Consider the following 17,747-nt stretch of genomic DNA (forward strand, 5'->3'; position numbering starts at 1 on the left):
GATGATATTTTTTAAAGGAATCTCACACACCTTATCTAACTTAGATTCAAGGGAGAAAAAGGTATACAATAATAATAGAAGACATGTTCAATGAATGTTCAATGATGCCAAAGTGGGATGAAGCTGACATCAAAATTAAAACATATTACTCAAATTCTGTGCCATGTAATGCTTTTGAATATTTGAAAGTTAACTGTCGTTACTTTGACTCCAGGCTTTCTTTTCACAAAATCATACCGTACTCGTTTGTAAACTTTAGTTTTCTATATCTGCAGAAAGGATGGCATTTGTGCCACATCTTTGAGATATTTTGTTTCATTAATGTTGGATGGTCTCATGTATGAATACCTACATCAACTCAATATTTTTACCTCCATGACACCTGTTTGGTCATCTTTTAATTCTATGCCAGCAGAGCGCCTCTGATGTCAACTTCAGTGGAAGCATCTTTTCAACTATATGCTGTCACTTCGGCAGATCTGCATCCAAGTTCTGTTTCTGTGCCATGATTTACACACTGCCCAGTATCAGAGGCTCTTGGGTGCTATTGTTCTTAACAACACAGAAGACAGAGGTTTTTCCTTATTTTCTCAACAGCTATGTTCAATGTGTATAGTACACACACTTATATTCTGCCGATTTTTTTTGAGATATTCTTTTCATCTTCAACAATGCTTCTCTACATTTTATGTTTTTCTTTCATATATGGGCTTTCTATATTTTAGTCAAACTTGCTTTTCAAGTTAATAACCTTACTGTTGTGTTCTATATGAATGCAACTCAGGTTAAAATAACATCCAACTACGTACTCACCATCATGAGTATGTTATGATATATGACTTTTCTTTCATGAAATTAGATGTAAAGTGGTATCTCTCCACCATTCTATGCTCTTATTCCAAATTAGGTACCTGGCTTTCTTCTGGTAAACATCCAAACTGCATCTCTCTCGTTAAAATTTAAGTGGTGTGTGTGAATAGCATTTCCTTAGGTGCACTTTATTCATGACTTTACAATCAGGAATCAATATAAAATTGTTGAGAGCACCCAGCATACAGCATGTAACAAAATTGAAAGGAAACATAATAGACCACCTCAGCTTAACACACACTTTGGTGTCTAACTTTCTGATGGTAAGTGTTGATAAACATGGTATACACGCAAATGATATTGACATAAAGGCTGCTAAGCATAATGCATAAAATATCTAAACAGTTGGGATCAGAGTTAAATCTACCAAAGAAAGAACTGAGGACAGAGGTACTCGCACATTAGTATAAGTAGACAAGAATAACATAGATAAAATGTTATTTTCCAAACAAGCATTTAGGAACAAAGAAAATTTTTCAAACATGAGTTGGAATGTAGTGAAAGACCCAGATGGGTATATAAAACAATGGGCAAGGTGAACAATATAGTAGTATGTATGCAGCATTATCTATGCAGTGCTTTACAGACAAAAATCATGATATACGTATAGCAATGAAATACAAGATTTTGACAATTTAAGAAAAAAGACATAAGAATATTCAGGTATCAGATGACATGATAGAATGAGAAATAAAACTATGAGAGACGCTGCAAATGTAGAAGAGATAATAATGATGGTCATGTCTTTCAGACTACCTCTGGGAGAACAGTACATACGTACATGTTTTCTGCATTCCCTGAGGCACCGCAGAGTTGAAGATTGCACCTACTGGAATGGAAAATTATCCTTACAACATTCACAATTATTTGACTTTTTGGAATGAAAGAAATCTTATCCAGTGTGACAAAATTCAACCTGAAATAAAGTACTACATAAAGATATTTGAAAGGAATATACAACATTTCATGGTTTTGGCTAAGCCAGCTCTTAAGTTTTTCCTGTTTACAGTAGTACCTCGAGATACGAAATTAATCTGTTCCGAGGCACCTTTCGTATCATGAGGTTTTCGTATCTTGGACCACATTTTACATGTAAAATGGCTCATCCGTTCCAAGCCCTCCAAAAACACCCCAGTAAATTTCATAATAAGGTAAATTGACTTATAAACAATGAAATACTATAACAATTTGGACCATTCAATACGTAACTTAATAATAAAAATGCAAAACCTGTAAATAAAGTGTATATTAGTGTACAAGAAATATTATTACTGTAACGTGAAATGTGGAAGCTTACCTTTCGAGTGAGGCTATGTCCGAAAGTGGCGACAGAGGAGGAGGACGACAAACGGCAGATACGTACACTTAACTTTACGAAACACATAAAAAATGTCAGAAAAACAAACTAAACTTTACAAAACACATTAACAAAACTGTAACACTTAACTTTACAAAAAACTTAAAATAAAATTTATTTTGTCTTTTTTAGATTTTTACAATTCTTTTTACTTGACGTAATTTCAATTTCTTCACCACGGAATGGATGCCAGTCCGTTTACGGAATTTTTCGAACCACCCATGAGAAGCCTTGAACTCTGGGGTTGCCGTTGATGTCCCCTCTCCGCCGTCGTCTTCGGCTTGGGCAATCAAATCGCCGAAAATAGCGCTGGCCTTCTGGCAGATTGCCATCTCGGTTATCGTATCGCCATCGATTTCTTTGTCCTCGATCCATACAAGCAGCAGCCTTTCCATTTCATTATGCACATGGCTCCTCTAGTTGGAGAAAATAGTCACGCCCTTGGAAGGTGTAGCTGCTTTGATGGCTTCCTTCTGCTTAAGGATGGTGCCTATCGTCGACGGATTTCGGCCGTATTCCTTAGCGATCACACTCAACCGCAAGCCAGCTTCATACTTTTTTATTATCTCCATCTTTGTCTCCATAGAAAGCATTCTCTTCTTTCTGTGAACTTCAGCAACTTTCTTGGGACACATGACTATATGTACTGTACGTAATTAAGTTACGTATGTAGTATGTATACTAAATAGGTTCTCACAACACGATAAAGTAGCACAACGAAATCACTAACGAATTTACGATACTAAACGAAATCGTTGGACCGAACAAATGCAACATGCGTACGATAAAGCTTCGGGTGCGAAGTGGCCGAGCGAAGGCACGCCACCACGTAAGATGCATGATGGGAGGGATGCTGCCCAATAGGAGAGAAGGATCTCATGGCTTGGCTAGCATCAGGAACCAATGGGAGAGCAGGAGGATGGTGGCGAGTCTACTAGAACCAAGATGGCGGCGCGAGTTTCAAAATCGTTATCGGGCGAATCTCAGACTTTCAGAAACCTTTCGTATCTTGAAAACTTTTTGTATGTAGAGCAGTAAAATTTTTCGTGTCAGCTTTCGTATCTCGAGTTTTTCGTAAGTTGAGCCTTTCGTATCTCGAGGTACCACTGTATTTGGATTTGAAAGGGCTGCACTTACATAAGGGGTAGTACTCTAGAATGTAGAGGGCCTTTGATAAGCTCACGTTCTACTGTGTTGTCTATTTCAAGAAAAAGAAATATGGAGATAAATAATAGTACTAATGCATTTCCAGTAACAGGCAGTCCCCGGGTTACGGCGGGGGTTCCGCTCCCGGCAGGGCGTAGTGAGCCTAAAATTGCCTTAACCAAAATCATCATAACTATAATGGGAATAAATAGCAACAGTGCTGTAAGTCTGGGTTGAAGCGCCATAAAGCAGGTTAACAGCACCATTTGGCAAGCCGTAAGTCCTGAACCACTTAACCCGACCCTGATGTAAACCAGGGACTTCCTGTACTAAACAAATAAAGTCTGGGGATAAATAAAAATGTTTTCAGCTGCACAAATAATTTAAAAACAGTATATGGTATACTTGACCACCAAAGGACTAAATCCAAAATTACTTATAGTAATTGGTTTGGAATTCCTTTGCCAGTGTTTTAAGAGATTGTCAAGGGCTATCAGGCAATATCATCTAGCAATTATGAATACAAGCTAATATGTATTATACTGCTTTCACATACAGTAGCTTACGACGGGGGTTTCCGTTCTTGAGACGCGTTGTAACCCGAAAATCGTCGTAAGCCGGAACATCGTCAAAAATACTAAGAAAACCTTACTTTTAATGCTTTGGGTGCATTGAAAACTATGTAAACTGCATTCTTATTGCACTTTTCATAAAAAAACTTCAAATATTGATTATTTTGCATTTTTGGTGTCATATTTCTTGTGCCAGATGAGCGTTGTAGGCGTCGTAACCCTGGAACATGCGTCGTAACCCCGGAAATAATTTCTGATGAAGATAATTGAAAAGCGCCTTAACCTCGGAACGTCGTAACCCGGGGACTGCCTGTGTCAGGTTATGCCAGAATAAAATAGGTCCTTTAAAAATAAGTGGAGAGATTCTATTTTTGAATAAAATTAAGAAAGTTTAGGACAAGTAGGAAATAAATGCCAACTAGTTACCTGCATTCAGTAACAAAAAACTGGCAGTACAGTAAAGCTGTTTTCAGTGTCCCTTCTTTATTTATTCAAAACTTCTTAGAAAAATTATGAGGGATTAAATCTTAACACTTAAATGTTCCCTCATAAATACTATGAGAGTAGCCTACCCCTAGGAACAAATTGCAATACTTTAGAATTTACAACAATCTTATAATCTACACAAAATCAATAACATCTGCTTGCCGTGATTAAGCATAACCAATCATTCTTCAGAATGATTTCAATTTGATTGAGCTGTTTGTAAGGTCTTAGGTCAATACTGAATTCACAGCATGTTTCATTCTAATACATAGGCTATGCGTAAGCTGTTGATTTACGTTAACAATGTGACATTATTAAATTCAGTTTCCAATATGTCAGTCTACAGAGAGGTCTACTGTCCCAATATCTTGATGATGGTTTGTCAACCAAGCCAACACCTGCAAGTTTTAGTTGAATACATTGAATAGGATATGCCTAAGCTGCTGATTCATGTTAAAAATACTGTACATCACTATTAAATTTCCCATATGTAAGTCTACTTAGATGTTTACAGCCACAATACCTATCTTGATGATTTGTCAACCTAGTCAACATTTGCAAGTGTTCAAAATATTAAAGATCAACTGAGATCAAAGGCTTTCTGCAAATAAGGTTAGGTCTGTCAACACTATCTTAATATGAGTTTAAGTAGGGTTAAGCAATATGGACCAGCTGGAAATTGTGGACCAAATGGCCCACTTCATGATTGTTATCAGTCATAACTATTGTTTGGTAGCAGAATTATCATTATTGCAAGAATAACCACACCTCAACCTATACAATCAACCAGTCATTTTAAATAACAGTCAAAAGTGAAAAAATCATGCATGGGGTATATACTTTTATTGGGCTGTGCTTTAAGCTCTGTGGTAGGATGTGCCTGTGCCAACCAGAATTACCCTTGTGCCCTCAAAAACAATGACTAGCTTAGCCTGCAAATCATGAAAAGTCAAAATCATGCCCTTGTTTAAAACTGGCACCCTGCCACAGATTTGGAAACACTGGTGGCCTGGCTACATCAATATAATACAACCTTTTTATTGGCTGGCAGATTCCATCTCACAAAACAACAACCAATTAAGCATTAGCTTCTGTTATGGCATTGAAGGACCTCATACAAACTATATCTCATGGATAGGATACATATAAGAAATGCAGGTGACATGCTATATTTTGCATTATAATCTAAGGTTTAAAATAAAAATATATGAATGTACAGTACACATTTCTCATGAGTCCAAATGATTTAGCGTTATAACAGGAAATTACAGGCAATGTATAAGCAAATACCACAGGAAAATGATAGTCAGAAATCCAAGCGCTTTCATCTTTACTAAGACACTGTCAAGGAACGTTCCTTGACAATGTCTTAGTAAAGACTAAAGCGCTTGGATTTCTGACTATCATTTTCCTGTGGTATTCGCTTATTTAATGAAGTCACATGCACCTACTGTGATTTTATAAGTGCAATGTATTGTATAATTATAATTCATGCAAAGTGTGTTTGCCAACACATGAGCAAGGTAAAAATAAATTTTCAAAAATGTGTTTGCTTCAGCATGGGACATTATGACTTGGACTTATAGTCCAAAGTCTTATGTATTGTATATCATACTAGAGCTTCTCATGAATCAATATACTATGTTATATTAAAGTAAGAAAACAACATTGGCAATATTTTACAGCATAGCCTACGTGAATTTCAGTCATTACCATTACACTTTAGTTACCAAATCAATTGATGAGTGGCTGCATTTTAACAGGTATTTAGCAAGTAGCAAAAGTCATAACATTTAACATTTTGCATGAGCAAAAATATATCAATATCTGTTTCTTATAATTATATACGAAAATCTGTACAAATTTTTTCATAAAATTTCTCAGACTTGGAAGTCACATTTTTAGTTTCTGATAAGGGTAGATCTAAGCCGGTATTCCGCAGCGAGCTAGACTATGGCAGTTGACGTTTTCTATAGAATTTTACCTCCTTATTTTGAACTATATCAGAACGCTTAAAAAATAGCTTTCTAATGACAGGCGGTAGATCTAGGGTACCTATCCGCGGCGGCCCAGACTATGGCAGTTACGGTTTTTCTATGCAGTTTTACCTACTGAACAAGAATTTTAAGTAATATTTATTCGGACGACTGTAATTAACCCCCAGGGGCCAGTACTAAACACGGCGAAATACATTGGACGCCCCAATCCCAGGTAGATGTCGTATCCGCGGTTACGTTCCTTGCAGGGTAATTCTAAGAATAGTTCTGCACGAACTGCAAGGAACGTAACTGCGGATACGACATCCACTAGGGATTGGGGAGTACAGTACACTGTATTTCGCCGTTTTTAGTACTGGCCCCTGGGGGTTAATTACAGTCGTCCGAATAAATATTACTTTAAATTCTGGTATTATTACAGTTTCAACCATTATGGGAAATCTATTATATTGATATTTTTCCCGAGTAAAGCACGTGATAACAAAACACTTCTTCTCAATACATTATTGTCGCTAATGCATACTCACAGAGAAATAAAAATATAAAGTTTTTACCTCGAATTTTTCCTAAGTCGGGAGAGGTGTTTCCTCTACGGTAATGTTTACTTTTAATGAGCCCTCTAACTTACTTTCTTACGCAAACAAAAGCAGTTCCAGTTACTCATTATTGGCTGAGAGGTGTGACATCGTTATGACGTCATGGGTTTCATAACCAATTACGAGCGACTTTAGTCGAAAACTAAGTTTCACTAGCATTTCAGCGGAGTAAAAAAGTTACCTGTCTAGTGTCCACTGGTATCCTTGTTTGACTGAATACTCGAATAATGAAGCAAAAAACGGCATTTTGTCTTCCTGTACCTATGGCAGAGGCAGTGGCTGGCCCTTCTGGCATTAATTTTGACAGACCTTGGATTTCCTACCGATTGTTTGCAGTGCAATGTGGTCGTCGGGTACCTGGCCACTTCCTACTTTAAGTTGCATGTCAGGGAACCTTGCAACGGCTTCACGTTTTCCTCAAAGCAGCAGCACATCTTTATCAACCAACAGTTTAAGGTAAGCTTCATTAATTTATAGAGTATATTATAATGGTGGTAGTATAACGATGTATACAGCAGTACCATCACTTTGGATTTGGTTTGATGGATGTGTTAGGTAGTGGCCTTAAGGGGGGGTCGCAGGGGGCGGAGCCCCCCCCGCTAGGCCTAGGTAGGGGTACAGGGCCCTAGGTAAGGTTAGGTGGTTGTATTAGGTTCGGTAGTGCCCCGAAAATCACTTTTCTCCTCCTCCCCCCACCCAAAAACCCCGCTTCCCACTGGGATCCCCCTTAATTGTAGTCTAGTAGGTTTATGCTTACATTTTGTGTGTAAGAGTAACTCTTAGTTTCTTTTTTATTCATTTCCTCATGTTTCTATGCGATGTGCAACACCAATCTGGTCGTTTTTTGCCGTTTTTCGTCGTTAATACTTGAAAAACGGATGCGGCCTTCTCCTGGACATTTACCTTTTTCTGGAAAAACTCGTTTTTTTAACTCCAATTACATAGTAAATCTCTAAATCGGATGGTTTGCAGTCAAAATAAATGTTAAATCCGTTGGAACTACATTATTTCTGATGCAACAAATATATTTTTGTTCCAGTTTTCCCATAATGGTTGAAACTGTAATTTTACCTAAATTTTTGTACATTAAGTAAAATAATATAGGAAACTGTCAATTGCCATAGTCTAGGCCACCGCGGATTGCTTCTGTAGAAATACCGAAATACCTGACAGGCAATTGTGCACAGCCTGTTTCTGCCATGTTACAGGTCTCACCATATATAACCATGAGCATGTTTCAAAATGGTCATCAGACAGATTTTATGTATATTTCATTCCTACAAGAAAAAATAAATAAAAGAAAAAAATGTATATACCTATACCTAGTAATATGCTGTCCCATGGTCTAAGTGTGATCAGGCTAATGAAGCCAATTTCAGTTATTTGAACTCGCCCAATCAACGCAGGAAAAAGCAAAGATAGGATGCTGCGTAGGCTATGCCATAAGCTAGCCTATGGCTTAACTTGATGCTAAATTTAGTACAGCAACAAGCTAGGCTACATTTTTCCGAGAAAATTATGGTTAGTACCTAATCTTACAAACAAAATGCCTGGGCCAATTATCGGATCCAGGTTTATCCTATCATTGGAAATTGTGAAAATGGGCCAATTTATCCAGATGAGACAATGACTAAATTCTTTATCTATGCCTAGCCTACATGGTTCAGGTTTCAACACAGTAGCTAAATATACCTATAGCTACGTACCTGTAATATTCATCAAAATAGACAAGTATTAAAGCTTTTACAGTAGGTAGTAGGTATTCTAGGTTGCTTAGCTATTTATTTAAATTATTTTCTTATCGTACTAACAGCATAACCTGGTAAGGTCTGGCCATCACAGTTACACGGAGCACACTTAAGTATTGTCCATAAATAAAGGATAAATTCTTTACGTAATTTACTGGCTGGTTATGGTAACGGTAACAGAAATAAAGAAAAAAAATTGGTCAATTCCACCACCGGCCTCATTGACATCTCAAGCTAATGTACTCCAACATAAGGCCTACCAAGCTTTACAAGCAATTTGAAGCACCAAAGGTGGCAAGCAGCATATAAAATATCTTTAAACAAACATTGTATTCGAGGTAAGTTACAAGAACAAGTGTTGTTTACCGTAGACACCTCGCCTCCCGAGCGGAGGAGACGTCATGTAACATCAACATCTCCTGTCACTGTGGAGCTTATCTTATAATAAAACACTCCAGTACTAAGGAAAACGGTGTCTCGCTACTTACCTATGTGTAAAATCGGCAGCCCTTGGAGCAATTACATCCAAATGTATAATAATTAACGTCAAAACAAAAGTTTCTGGTTAGAACTTATAGTACACTGACCTCCACAACACTTGGCTAAAGTCACAATGGCAAAGGGAGTCGTTCGAGACTCAAGAATTGTTTACGTAAGATAAAAGCAGCTACAGATAATGACGCATATTCTACCAAAGGTAATATTTTATTAATTTTAAATTATTTATTTACAATAAAAGCTGTTCGTTACAAGATATTTTACATTTTCTTTTAAACTTAGTGCTGGTACGAATTTTATATGAATGCTGTAAGTATGAAATGCAACTCAGAACAAAATGGAGACCACCAACTCCACTTGGCGCTTGATTTTGAATATCTGCAGCTGCATACAACCGTTTATATTTATAACCAAGCTTTCTTCTTAAACAAACGATCAATTTCATAGCCTGAAATGAAATGCCAAGATTAATTTTTAAGAAATGGTATACAAGCGGTCAACATAATCTATCGAAGTTTAAGCTTTAAAATACTATTACTTTCAATCTCTTAAGTTGAATGTAGACATATGAGAGACATCTGTAACCACTAAACACACGCTCTCTCTCTCTCTCTCTCTCTCTTTCCAAAGATATATAAGGCTTGTTAAAAGAGCAAGTTATATATACAGAGATAAGACTCCAAATAATTCTAAGAAAACCCGCAAATTTCAGTGAGACATTACGCACGAAATAATGAAATAACGTTATGTGGAGAAAGAATTAATGCGGCCAAATCTTTCATATATTTGGAATATCACATCCAGTAAAGGTTCATTGGGGTAGAATTTACTCATAGATTAATGGAAATTGCCCACGGTGGTAAGATTATGTCTTCCATGGATTGCGATTAATGACGTCACACAGGCTTGGTGGTCCTTTTAATCTCGAGGTGAATAAGTTAATAGTGTATACCACTTACATTCAGAATACTCAGCATCTTATCTAGTTGTCATTGTGGCAGAGAGGGGTTTTCTGAATTAGTCTACATACAAGCTAGAACAATTCTGAGTAAATGCTCAGTTTTTGGCAGTTTTAACAGCCAAATATAGGTTCAACTATAAGATATATATATATATCACCAAAAGATAAAATTGTATAAGATTTGGATACAAGCCTATCGTCATGCTTGCAGAGTTAATCTTGATAATGCTGTTAATTGTCATCTCTGTGTATTTTAGAAAGGATAATCACATGGATAATATGAAATCCCAACAGCTCAAAATGAAGACTCAGAAGAACAAAAGATTGTTGCAGAATGATGCAGCGCCTTCAAGTTTTCTTCGTGGAGTTAGTAATTGGATCTGTGATAGATTCTTTTATGTCTATAATTTGATCTGTGAAAGATTCTTCTGTCTACTTTGAATATCTATTACAACATTGTTATTATGCAACACCTTTGTTTATATGGTAAAAACAAGAAATTTCAACTACACAATTGTGCTTTCTTGTTGTTATGGATAGTGATGTATATTTAAAAGCGAAGCAACACATGAAAGCAACCAGTATTTGTTTAATTAATTGTCTCTCAAATGATGAACGTGAACGGGCTCTGGAAATTTGATAAACAAATCTCTCATTTAATTCAATTGATTCTGTTTTTGTAAAAGAAAATGATATGAAAGTGAAACTGTAAAAGCAAAAGAAAAACACTGCAAACACAACTGGTGATGATATAAAGGATCTAATTCAGATAGGAGGTTAAGTTGTCAAGACATTTTTTCTTAGACGCCAAAGACTGCGACAAAATGCAGTGTTCAGACTCTGGCAAAGGAACTGAAATCTGTGGTGGCAGATTTACCGATTGATGATCAGTTTTTTTTTTTAATCCATATTTTCAGATTAAGACATTTGAACAAGATAATCTTCATGAACAGGAAAAGGAATAAGACTTGTGGAGTCTAGGCTAAAAAGTGTTCTAAGATGATGGCTTCGTTATGAGTGATTTCAATTAACTTGACAAGTTTAACGTTGATGCTTACTAACACAAGACCCTCCCTACTGTTGTTTTCAGTATTTCGTAGCCTTAGAATTTACCATCAGTTGCTAATACCTGTCTCAACCATTACACCCTAAATTTATAATTGTGAAGGCAATTAACAAAGCTTACAAAATTTACTACAGAGAGAAGCTGCCAACAATGGCCCCAACTTAAGCAATAGAATAATGTTGCCAATGCAGAGGGTATATTTATATATATAAAATCGACTAATGAAATCCGCCCCGCCACCTTTTTTTACGTTTCAAATTTCATCGGAACTGCCCTCAATAAAAATACACAAAGAAGCATGTGTCAGCAGGCGTTTACAATATCATTTGCAAAGAATGTTAAAAATCTAGGGTACGTGAGAAATGGAGAGATTCAAAGTGGAAACGTTGAATGTTTCGAGTAAGTGAAGGAGGGATCGAAATATTACGAGATGGTTTGACCTTATGGAAAGAATGGAGAATGATAGGATGATGATGAAATGGTGAATTATTTGGAATCTGTTAGAAAAGAGGAGGAGACGAAGTCGGGGTTGTTGGATATAGTATGGCTTGAAAGGTGTGGGAAAGGAAGTACTTCAGTATTAAAAAAGTATGAGAGTTTGTGCAAGACAGAGGCGAATATGATACAAGCGTGTGTGAAGGGTGTTCAGCACACATGATGTTGATAAGCCTTCAGTATAGGTAGCCTATGTCTAATGTTGTCGAGATTTTCTGTACAGGTGGTTCATCCACGATTCAACAATTAAAAATAAAATAGTTTACCTAAACATTGTTTTTTATTTTCTATGACAAAGTTTTCTATGAAGTACAGCAGTAACTATAGTATACGGTCAGAATTCAAAAAATTTCCCCCTTCATTTTAGTAAACAACAACGGTACGTGCCATAAAAAATCGTTTTGTTGGAAAATACATGAAAATCACTTCCAATAAAATTGAATTACGATATATCTGGGGGTAAAACTGAAGTTTACTGCCGTCCCCATCTACGTTCGCCTACTACTAGCTATTTATGTGCAAAATGGGCGGCTTGCTTAATGCCAGCTCCTTCGGGATGAAATTATAGGCAGTAACAAAGACGATAAAGATCATAAACAAAAAATCTTAAAGAAAAGGTGGTGAATCCCTTGACTGGCGACTGGCTAGAACCAGACTGCAGTGCTCTGATATGCTTTTATGTTTCTGTTAGAATATTTCTGCACTAGCTTATATCTATAAGATTTTTTTTCACGTTTCCCGGTAGTTTTGTTCCTCATTGACAGAGTTACGTTTTATAACTTAAGAGGCTGATCTAATATTTAACTTTCGGGTTATCATCCTTACTTTTATCTAACACTAATTCATTGTTATAGTAATAAGATTTTTGTTTTAAAGTCACCTTCAACTATTACTTTATCTTTAGAACTTTGCTGATTTGATCATTACTCTTTCCTGTAAGCAATATATACTTAAAATGATTCTTTGTGAACATGCAATAAAAAGTTTCGTGCCCTTTTCCAGCTACCACTTGAAAATTATAGCGCTATTGCTTTGCTTAATTTTCATAACTGAGAATGAACTGAATTTTCTGCTGACAGTTAAAAGCTTATTATTTTATGCTACTTTTTTTTAACCCCCTTTTGGATTTTACTGTTATTGCTACTGAGCTTTGAACTTTCCAGGCTGAATAATTCTTAACATGCACTGCTAATTTGTATTCCTTCATGTTTTCGTTAGGAAAGCTAAGGTTCTCTAAGGTTATGGTCTGATCCTTATCTTTAGTTGCTTTCTGTTGAATAAGTTTTCAATGTTGTCTTGTTCGGCTCTGCAGAGATCGCAGACCTCAACATTATATTTTCCCCTGAAGCTCGCCTTCAGGTCCAGCACACTGAGTTTGGCTTTTATTATAATGCCTGGATCTTTTGTCTCACTACTATTGCTATCTCATTACTTTTATTGCGTCCCTGTGCTGTTTGGAGTGTCTTAAATTTGACAAACTTTTGATATCTCTTCTTAACATCTCCGTTGGTCCATATCCAGTGTAACATTACCTCATGATTTGCATTTTGTTTACGGTACTTATTGGATTTTTTTTTATCTCTTTTCGTATGTGATCTATTTTCTTTTTTTCCTTTATCCATTGAAATTACTGCTGAGCTACTGTACATGGTGCTAATTGTTAATGCCTTGAGTTACTCCATGCCGCAGCATTGCCAATTATGATTGCCATTTCCCTCCTCCCGATGGTGGGGAACACTGTGTCGTCCGCTAATATTATGGACTATATTTCTACATCTCCTTGTTAGTGTTACACCCTTTCTGCATATTTCATGCACTTTGACTATTGTTATGACAACTTTAGACCAGAAGACGTTCCATGTCTTATTCTCAGTGTGGCGGGATCACAAGCTTTAAAAGAGTTTTATACTGGCTGCTCTACGAGCAAGAGCCCATGCTGGCATAAGGCCAGCTTAATCTCAAACAACAAGAAGCTTTAAAAACAAGTGACAAATCCCCCCCCCCCCCCCCCCCCCCCCCCACACACACACACACACACATAAACCTAATCACTCCAGCTGCCCAACTCACCCAGTCATTACTTTCCTCTTTCACTGCCGTATACACGCAGGACAATTGACCTGACTACCTATACAAAGAAAAAAAAAACACACAAAACACATGTACTTACCAACTCCAGATACTCCAGGGCTATGCTGTGCTGTCTGCCGGTCGAGGTCACGGAGATACCAACAACAACAAGACCTCACCCAAGAACCACAACCCACAACACAGCAACAACACACCAACAACCAAGGAACACAACCACATCTCAACACAGCAAACAACCAAGGAACACAACCACATCTCAACACAGCAACCAACTAAGGAACAACCAACAACCCAACAACACAGCAAACAACCAAGATACACAACCACAACCTCTCACAAAAACTTAACAGAACAAAAGACCACTGCACAACAACAACAAAAATCACAGCAGCACACAACAACTCTAAGCAAACAACACTAACTCAACAACAACTAAATAACAAACAAAAACACACGTATCAGCTGACTATCAATGCCTTCAATAGACTCCTCCAACACGGTGCCACAGTTTACTCTGAAAGCTCCATTCCAAGCATGACACCCACGCCATTAACGGACCCATCACGGCACATCTTCCAGGTGTGTTTTGACGTTTTTCGAGCGGTATCAGTGAGTGAGAATCCATGAGGGCGGGCAGCTGGGTGTTGGTCAGCCAACGTCTCTGCTTCTTTGCCTCAACCAGGGGATGCCAGATACCTTCTCAACCCACCGAACCTGTGGGCCTCCTCGGTTCTTCAGAAAATGGGGGGTTACATCAGCCCATTACCCCAGTCCAATGGAAGGGCTGAAGCAGCAGTCAAGACCGCCAAGAGGCATCTCTGGCAATTCTTCGGTACCTCAACACCCCTCATAAGCGATTCAACAAATCCCTAGCACAGCTCGCCATCGCTAGACAACTCAGAGATGGAGTACCAATGCCCTGACAACGTTACAATGCCGAGAGACACTGGGATAAGGTAATCCAGAAGAGGGAACTACAAATGGCAGAGTCCCAAAAGGGAACCCAACCACTTGCTGGGACCAGGGAGCTTCTACCCCTTATTGTAGGCGCTGCACGGTAAAAGTGTAAGATCCTTTAACCAAAACCTGGGACTGATCTAGGTTGGTAGTGGAGTCCAAGGGCCACCAACAGTATCTCATTTGGCTGGATGGAAGCAATCGAGTGTGTGTCACTCAGAAACAGGAAGAACCTGAAAGTGATTAAACGGCAGCCCCCAACGACGTCAGTCACTTCCCCACGCCCGGACCCCGCTCCACCTCGTCCAAAAAGGCAGACAGTGCAACCCTCATGGATGGGCGAGTATGTCGTGGGTGATGTTGAAATGTTAACCCATGGTCATGCTTCTGCCACACTGTAAAATTATATCTTATTGGCCCTCATGCTTGTATTGTCTTCTGTTTTTGATAAGCCGAACTGGCTACAATTAATTTTTGCAAACATATTTTTATGCATATTCATATTACTGACATGCATGTCCCTGTAAGTTGTGATACCTGTGCATTAACCATTACTTTTTTCCTATGGGGATTTTTTTTGCATATTTTCTGTGTATATACATATTTAATACATATTTGCTTATTGCCATTACTGATTATTTCCATTTAATATTATGCCATTCTGCCATGCCATAATCTTAGGGGAGATGTAGGATGGTTGAATATGTGTAATGTCTGTTGCCAAGAGGGTAGCACGATTGGCGCCAATGTTGCCCGCATGTCTGCAACTCGCAGTCACACATCTGTACAGATTGAACGTGTAATAAATCACTGGAGTGATACATGGGTTGCCTTCTGTTTCATACATACATCATGAATCATTGGCTGTTGTCTTTATTCCCTCGCCCATTTATTCTACTTAATTTTTAGTACACAAGGTTAATTTCGTATGCTACCTTTCCTATTTCATCTGTGAGGTCAACCTGAGTAAGATTGTTTGTTGTCTTGGTTTGAAATCATCCTTCTGTCCTCATGTCAGCTAATTCTGTTAGCATTGCTGTATTGCTGAAAGTGCTGCTATTGGCTCAACAGTTAATAAGAACATGAGCCACTGTACAGAAAATAATGCCCTGCTAGATATCAACCTTCTGAGCTTCGAGTTAGTACAGGCAATTTTACTGAACCTCTAACTGTATGGTATAGGTGATTTTCCAACTCCCTTATTTTTTCATTTATTTGATTTTTATAAACCCATGAAAAAATCTTGGGCATTTATATGTAGCACATTCTGGAGTGTTACCTTGCAGCATAAGGACTTTTTTAAGGCAGAATAAAAAACTGTTCTCAGAATGTAAAACACATAAGAAAGTAAAGTTATGTTCTCTGAACAAGCATAGTGGCAGTTTGGTGTCTGTGACAGCGGTATATAATGTCCGTATTGAATTACTAGACATTCCATACTACGTTACATACAGTACAAGTATCGCAGGCCAAATTAGTTCATTCAGTATAGGCTATATTTACCATTTATGACTGAATGATTGAAAGTAATGTGAGACTTAGGGCCTAGGTGTCTTGTGTAGTACTTATCAGTGAAATGATGGATTTTTCTAAAACTTTTATTACGTGGTAGGGCTAGCCTAGGAAAAGGCAAAATATCAGTCAAGGGAATTCAATATTTGATGTTTATGAGTAGGTTACGCTTGAATGCTAATACTACCTATATACGTATCGCCATTCATTTTGGCAACTTTTTCTATTACACTTGTCTCCATTTAGAGGCGAATTTTATGTTTGTTCCAACACGACATACAAATCATCAGTCCTTTACATTAGGAATCACCTTCAGCAAAGCTGGAAATGGCTGCCAGACTTTTATAGCAACTACGTAGCAAGGTGGTTTATTAGTTAGTTTGTATGGTGTTTTTAAGTTGCATGAAACCAGTGGTTATTCAGCAACAGGACCAACGGCTTAACGTGACTTCCGAACCATGTTGAGAGTGAACTTCTATCACCAGAAATACACATCTCCCACCCCTCAGTGGAATGTCCATGAATGAAACTTGCGGCCACTGAGGTGGCACGCCAACACCATACTGACCACGCCACTGAGGCGCTAGGTAGTTTAATAGTTAGACTACCGCTCGGGAGGGGGAATCTCCGCCCTCCCGAGCGTTGTTTGTATTCACTTTGCTTTCAGCCGCTGTCAGTTGATGTTGCATGTTTACATCGCTCTCGGCTTGACTGTCAATAGCTCTTTTAGATATGTTCACAGTGAGAACTTTCCTTACTTTTGTGATTAGTGTATAATTGTTTTTGTTTGTTGTTGATTTTGGTGTATTTCAACCATACAAACTCATAATTTTACTGTGCCGGCTTCTAGCTTACCGTCCCTAGCATGTATGCCCGGGTGTGAGTGGCAAGAAGTGTAATAATTAGATACAGTGTAGTTATTGAGCCTCGTAGCCTCTGCAGACTGGTAGGTTGCAGAGGATAGGATTGAAATTCTGCATTATCCTGTGATTACTGTTATTCTTGAACCCCTGTGCAATGGGTGAGATTCTGGAGAGAGAATATTATTGGAGGAGTGGCACCAAGACCCTGTTTGAGGGTTACGTCCCCGGCGACTCCCTCGTAGCCAGCCCTTTGTCCTTGTTTGTGTTCCCCATTGGGTCATCCCACTTTGCACATTCCTCTGTGAAGGAGGTTTCCTCTTTGTCCTTTTTGCCCGATTCGTCAGGCAGAGAGGATGGAGTGGAGGTCATGGTTCATGAAGACCTTGGCACGTGGGACTAGGGTTGCTTTGAGGGAGTTGATCTCTTGGGATACAAGGAGCCCCCTTTATTAGCCCATCTATTCCTTCTTCAGGTATGATAGAAGAGCATCCGATAGGTCTTGCAGCGGCTTGGAATTCTCTAGACCAAGCGG

General features: G+C 38.2%; 1 long non-coding RNA gene across 1 annotated transcript in view; it reads right to left on the reverse strand.

Annotated features, from left to right (window-relative positions):
• The window catches only part of LOC135201868 (uncharacterized), a 95,194-nt gene extending 85,800 nt beyond the window's left edge, over nucleotides 1-9,394 (reverse strand). Inside the window, exon 1 of the long non-coding RNA XR_010311624.1 lies at nucleotides 9,261-9,394. This is a non-coding gene — a long non-coding RNA (uncharacterized LOC135201868). The remainder of the gene's footprint in view (nucleotides 1-9,260) is intronic.
• Between the last annotated feature and the right edge of the window lie 8,353 nt (nucleotides 9,395-17,747).

Source organism: Macrobrachium nipponense, chromosome 28 (assembly GCF_015104395.2).
Source record: "Macrobrachium nipponense isolate FS-2020 chromosome 28, ASM1510439v2, whole genome shotgun sequence".
Taxonomy (NCBI): domain Eukaryota; kingdom Metazoa; phylum Arthropoda; class Malacostraca; order Decapoda; family Palaemonidae; genus Macrobrachium; species Macrobrachium nipponense.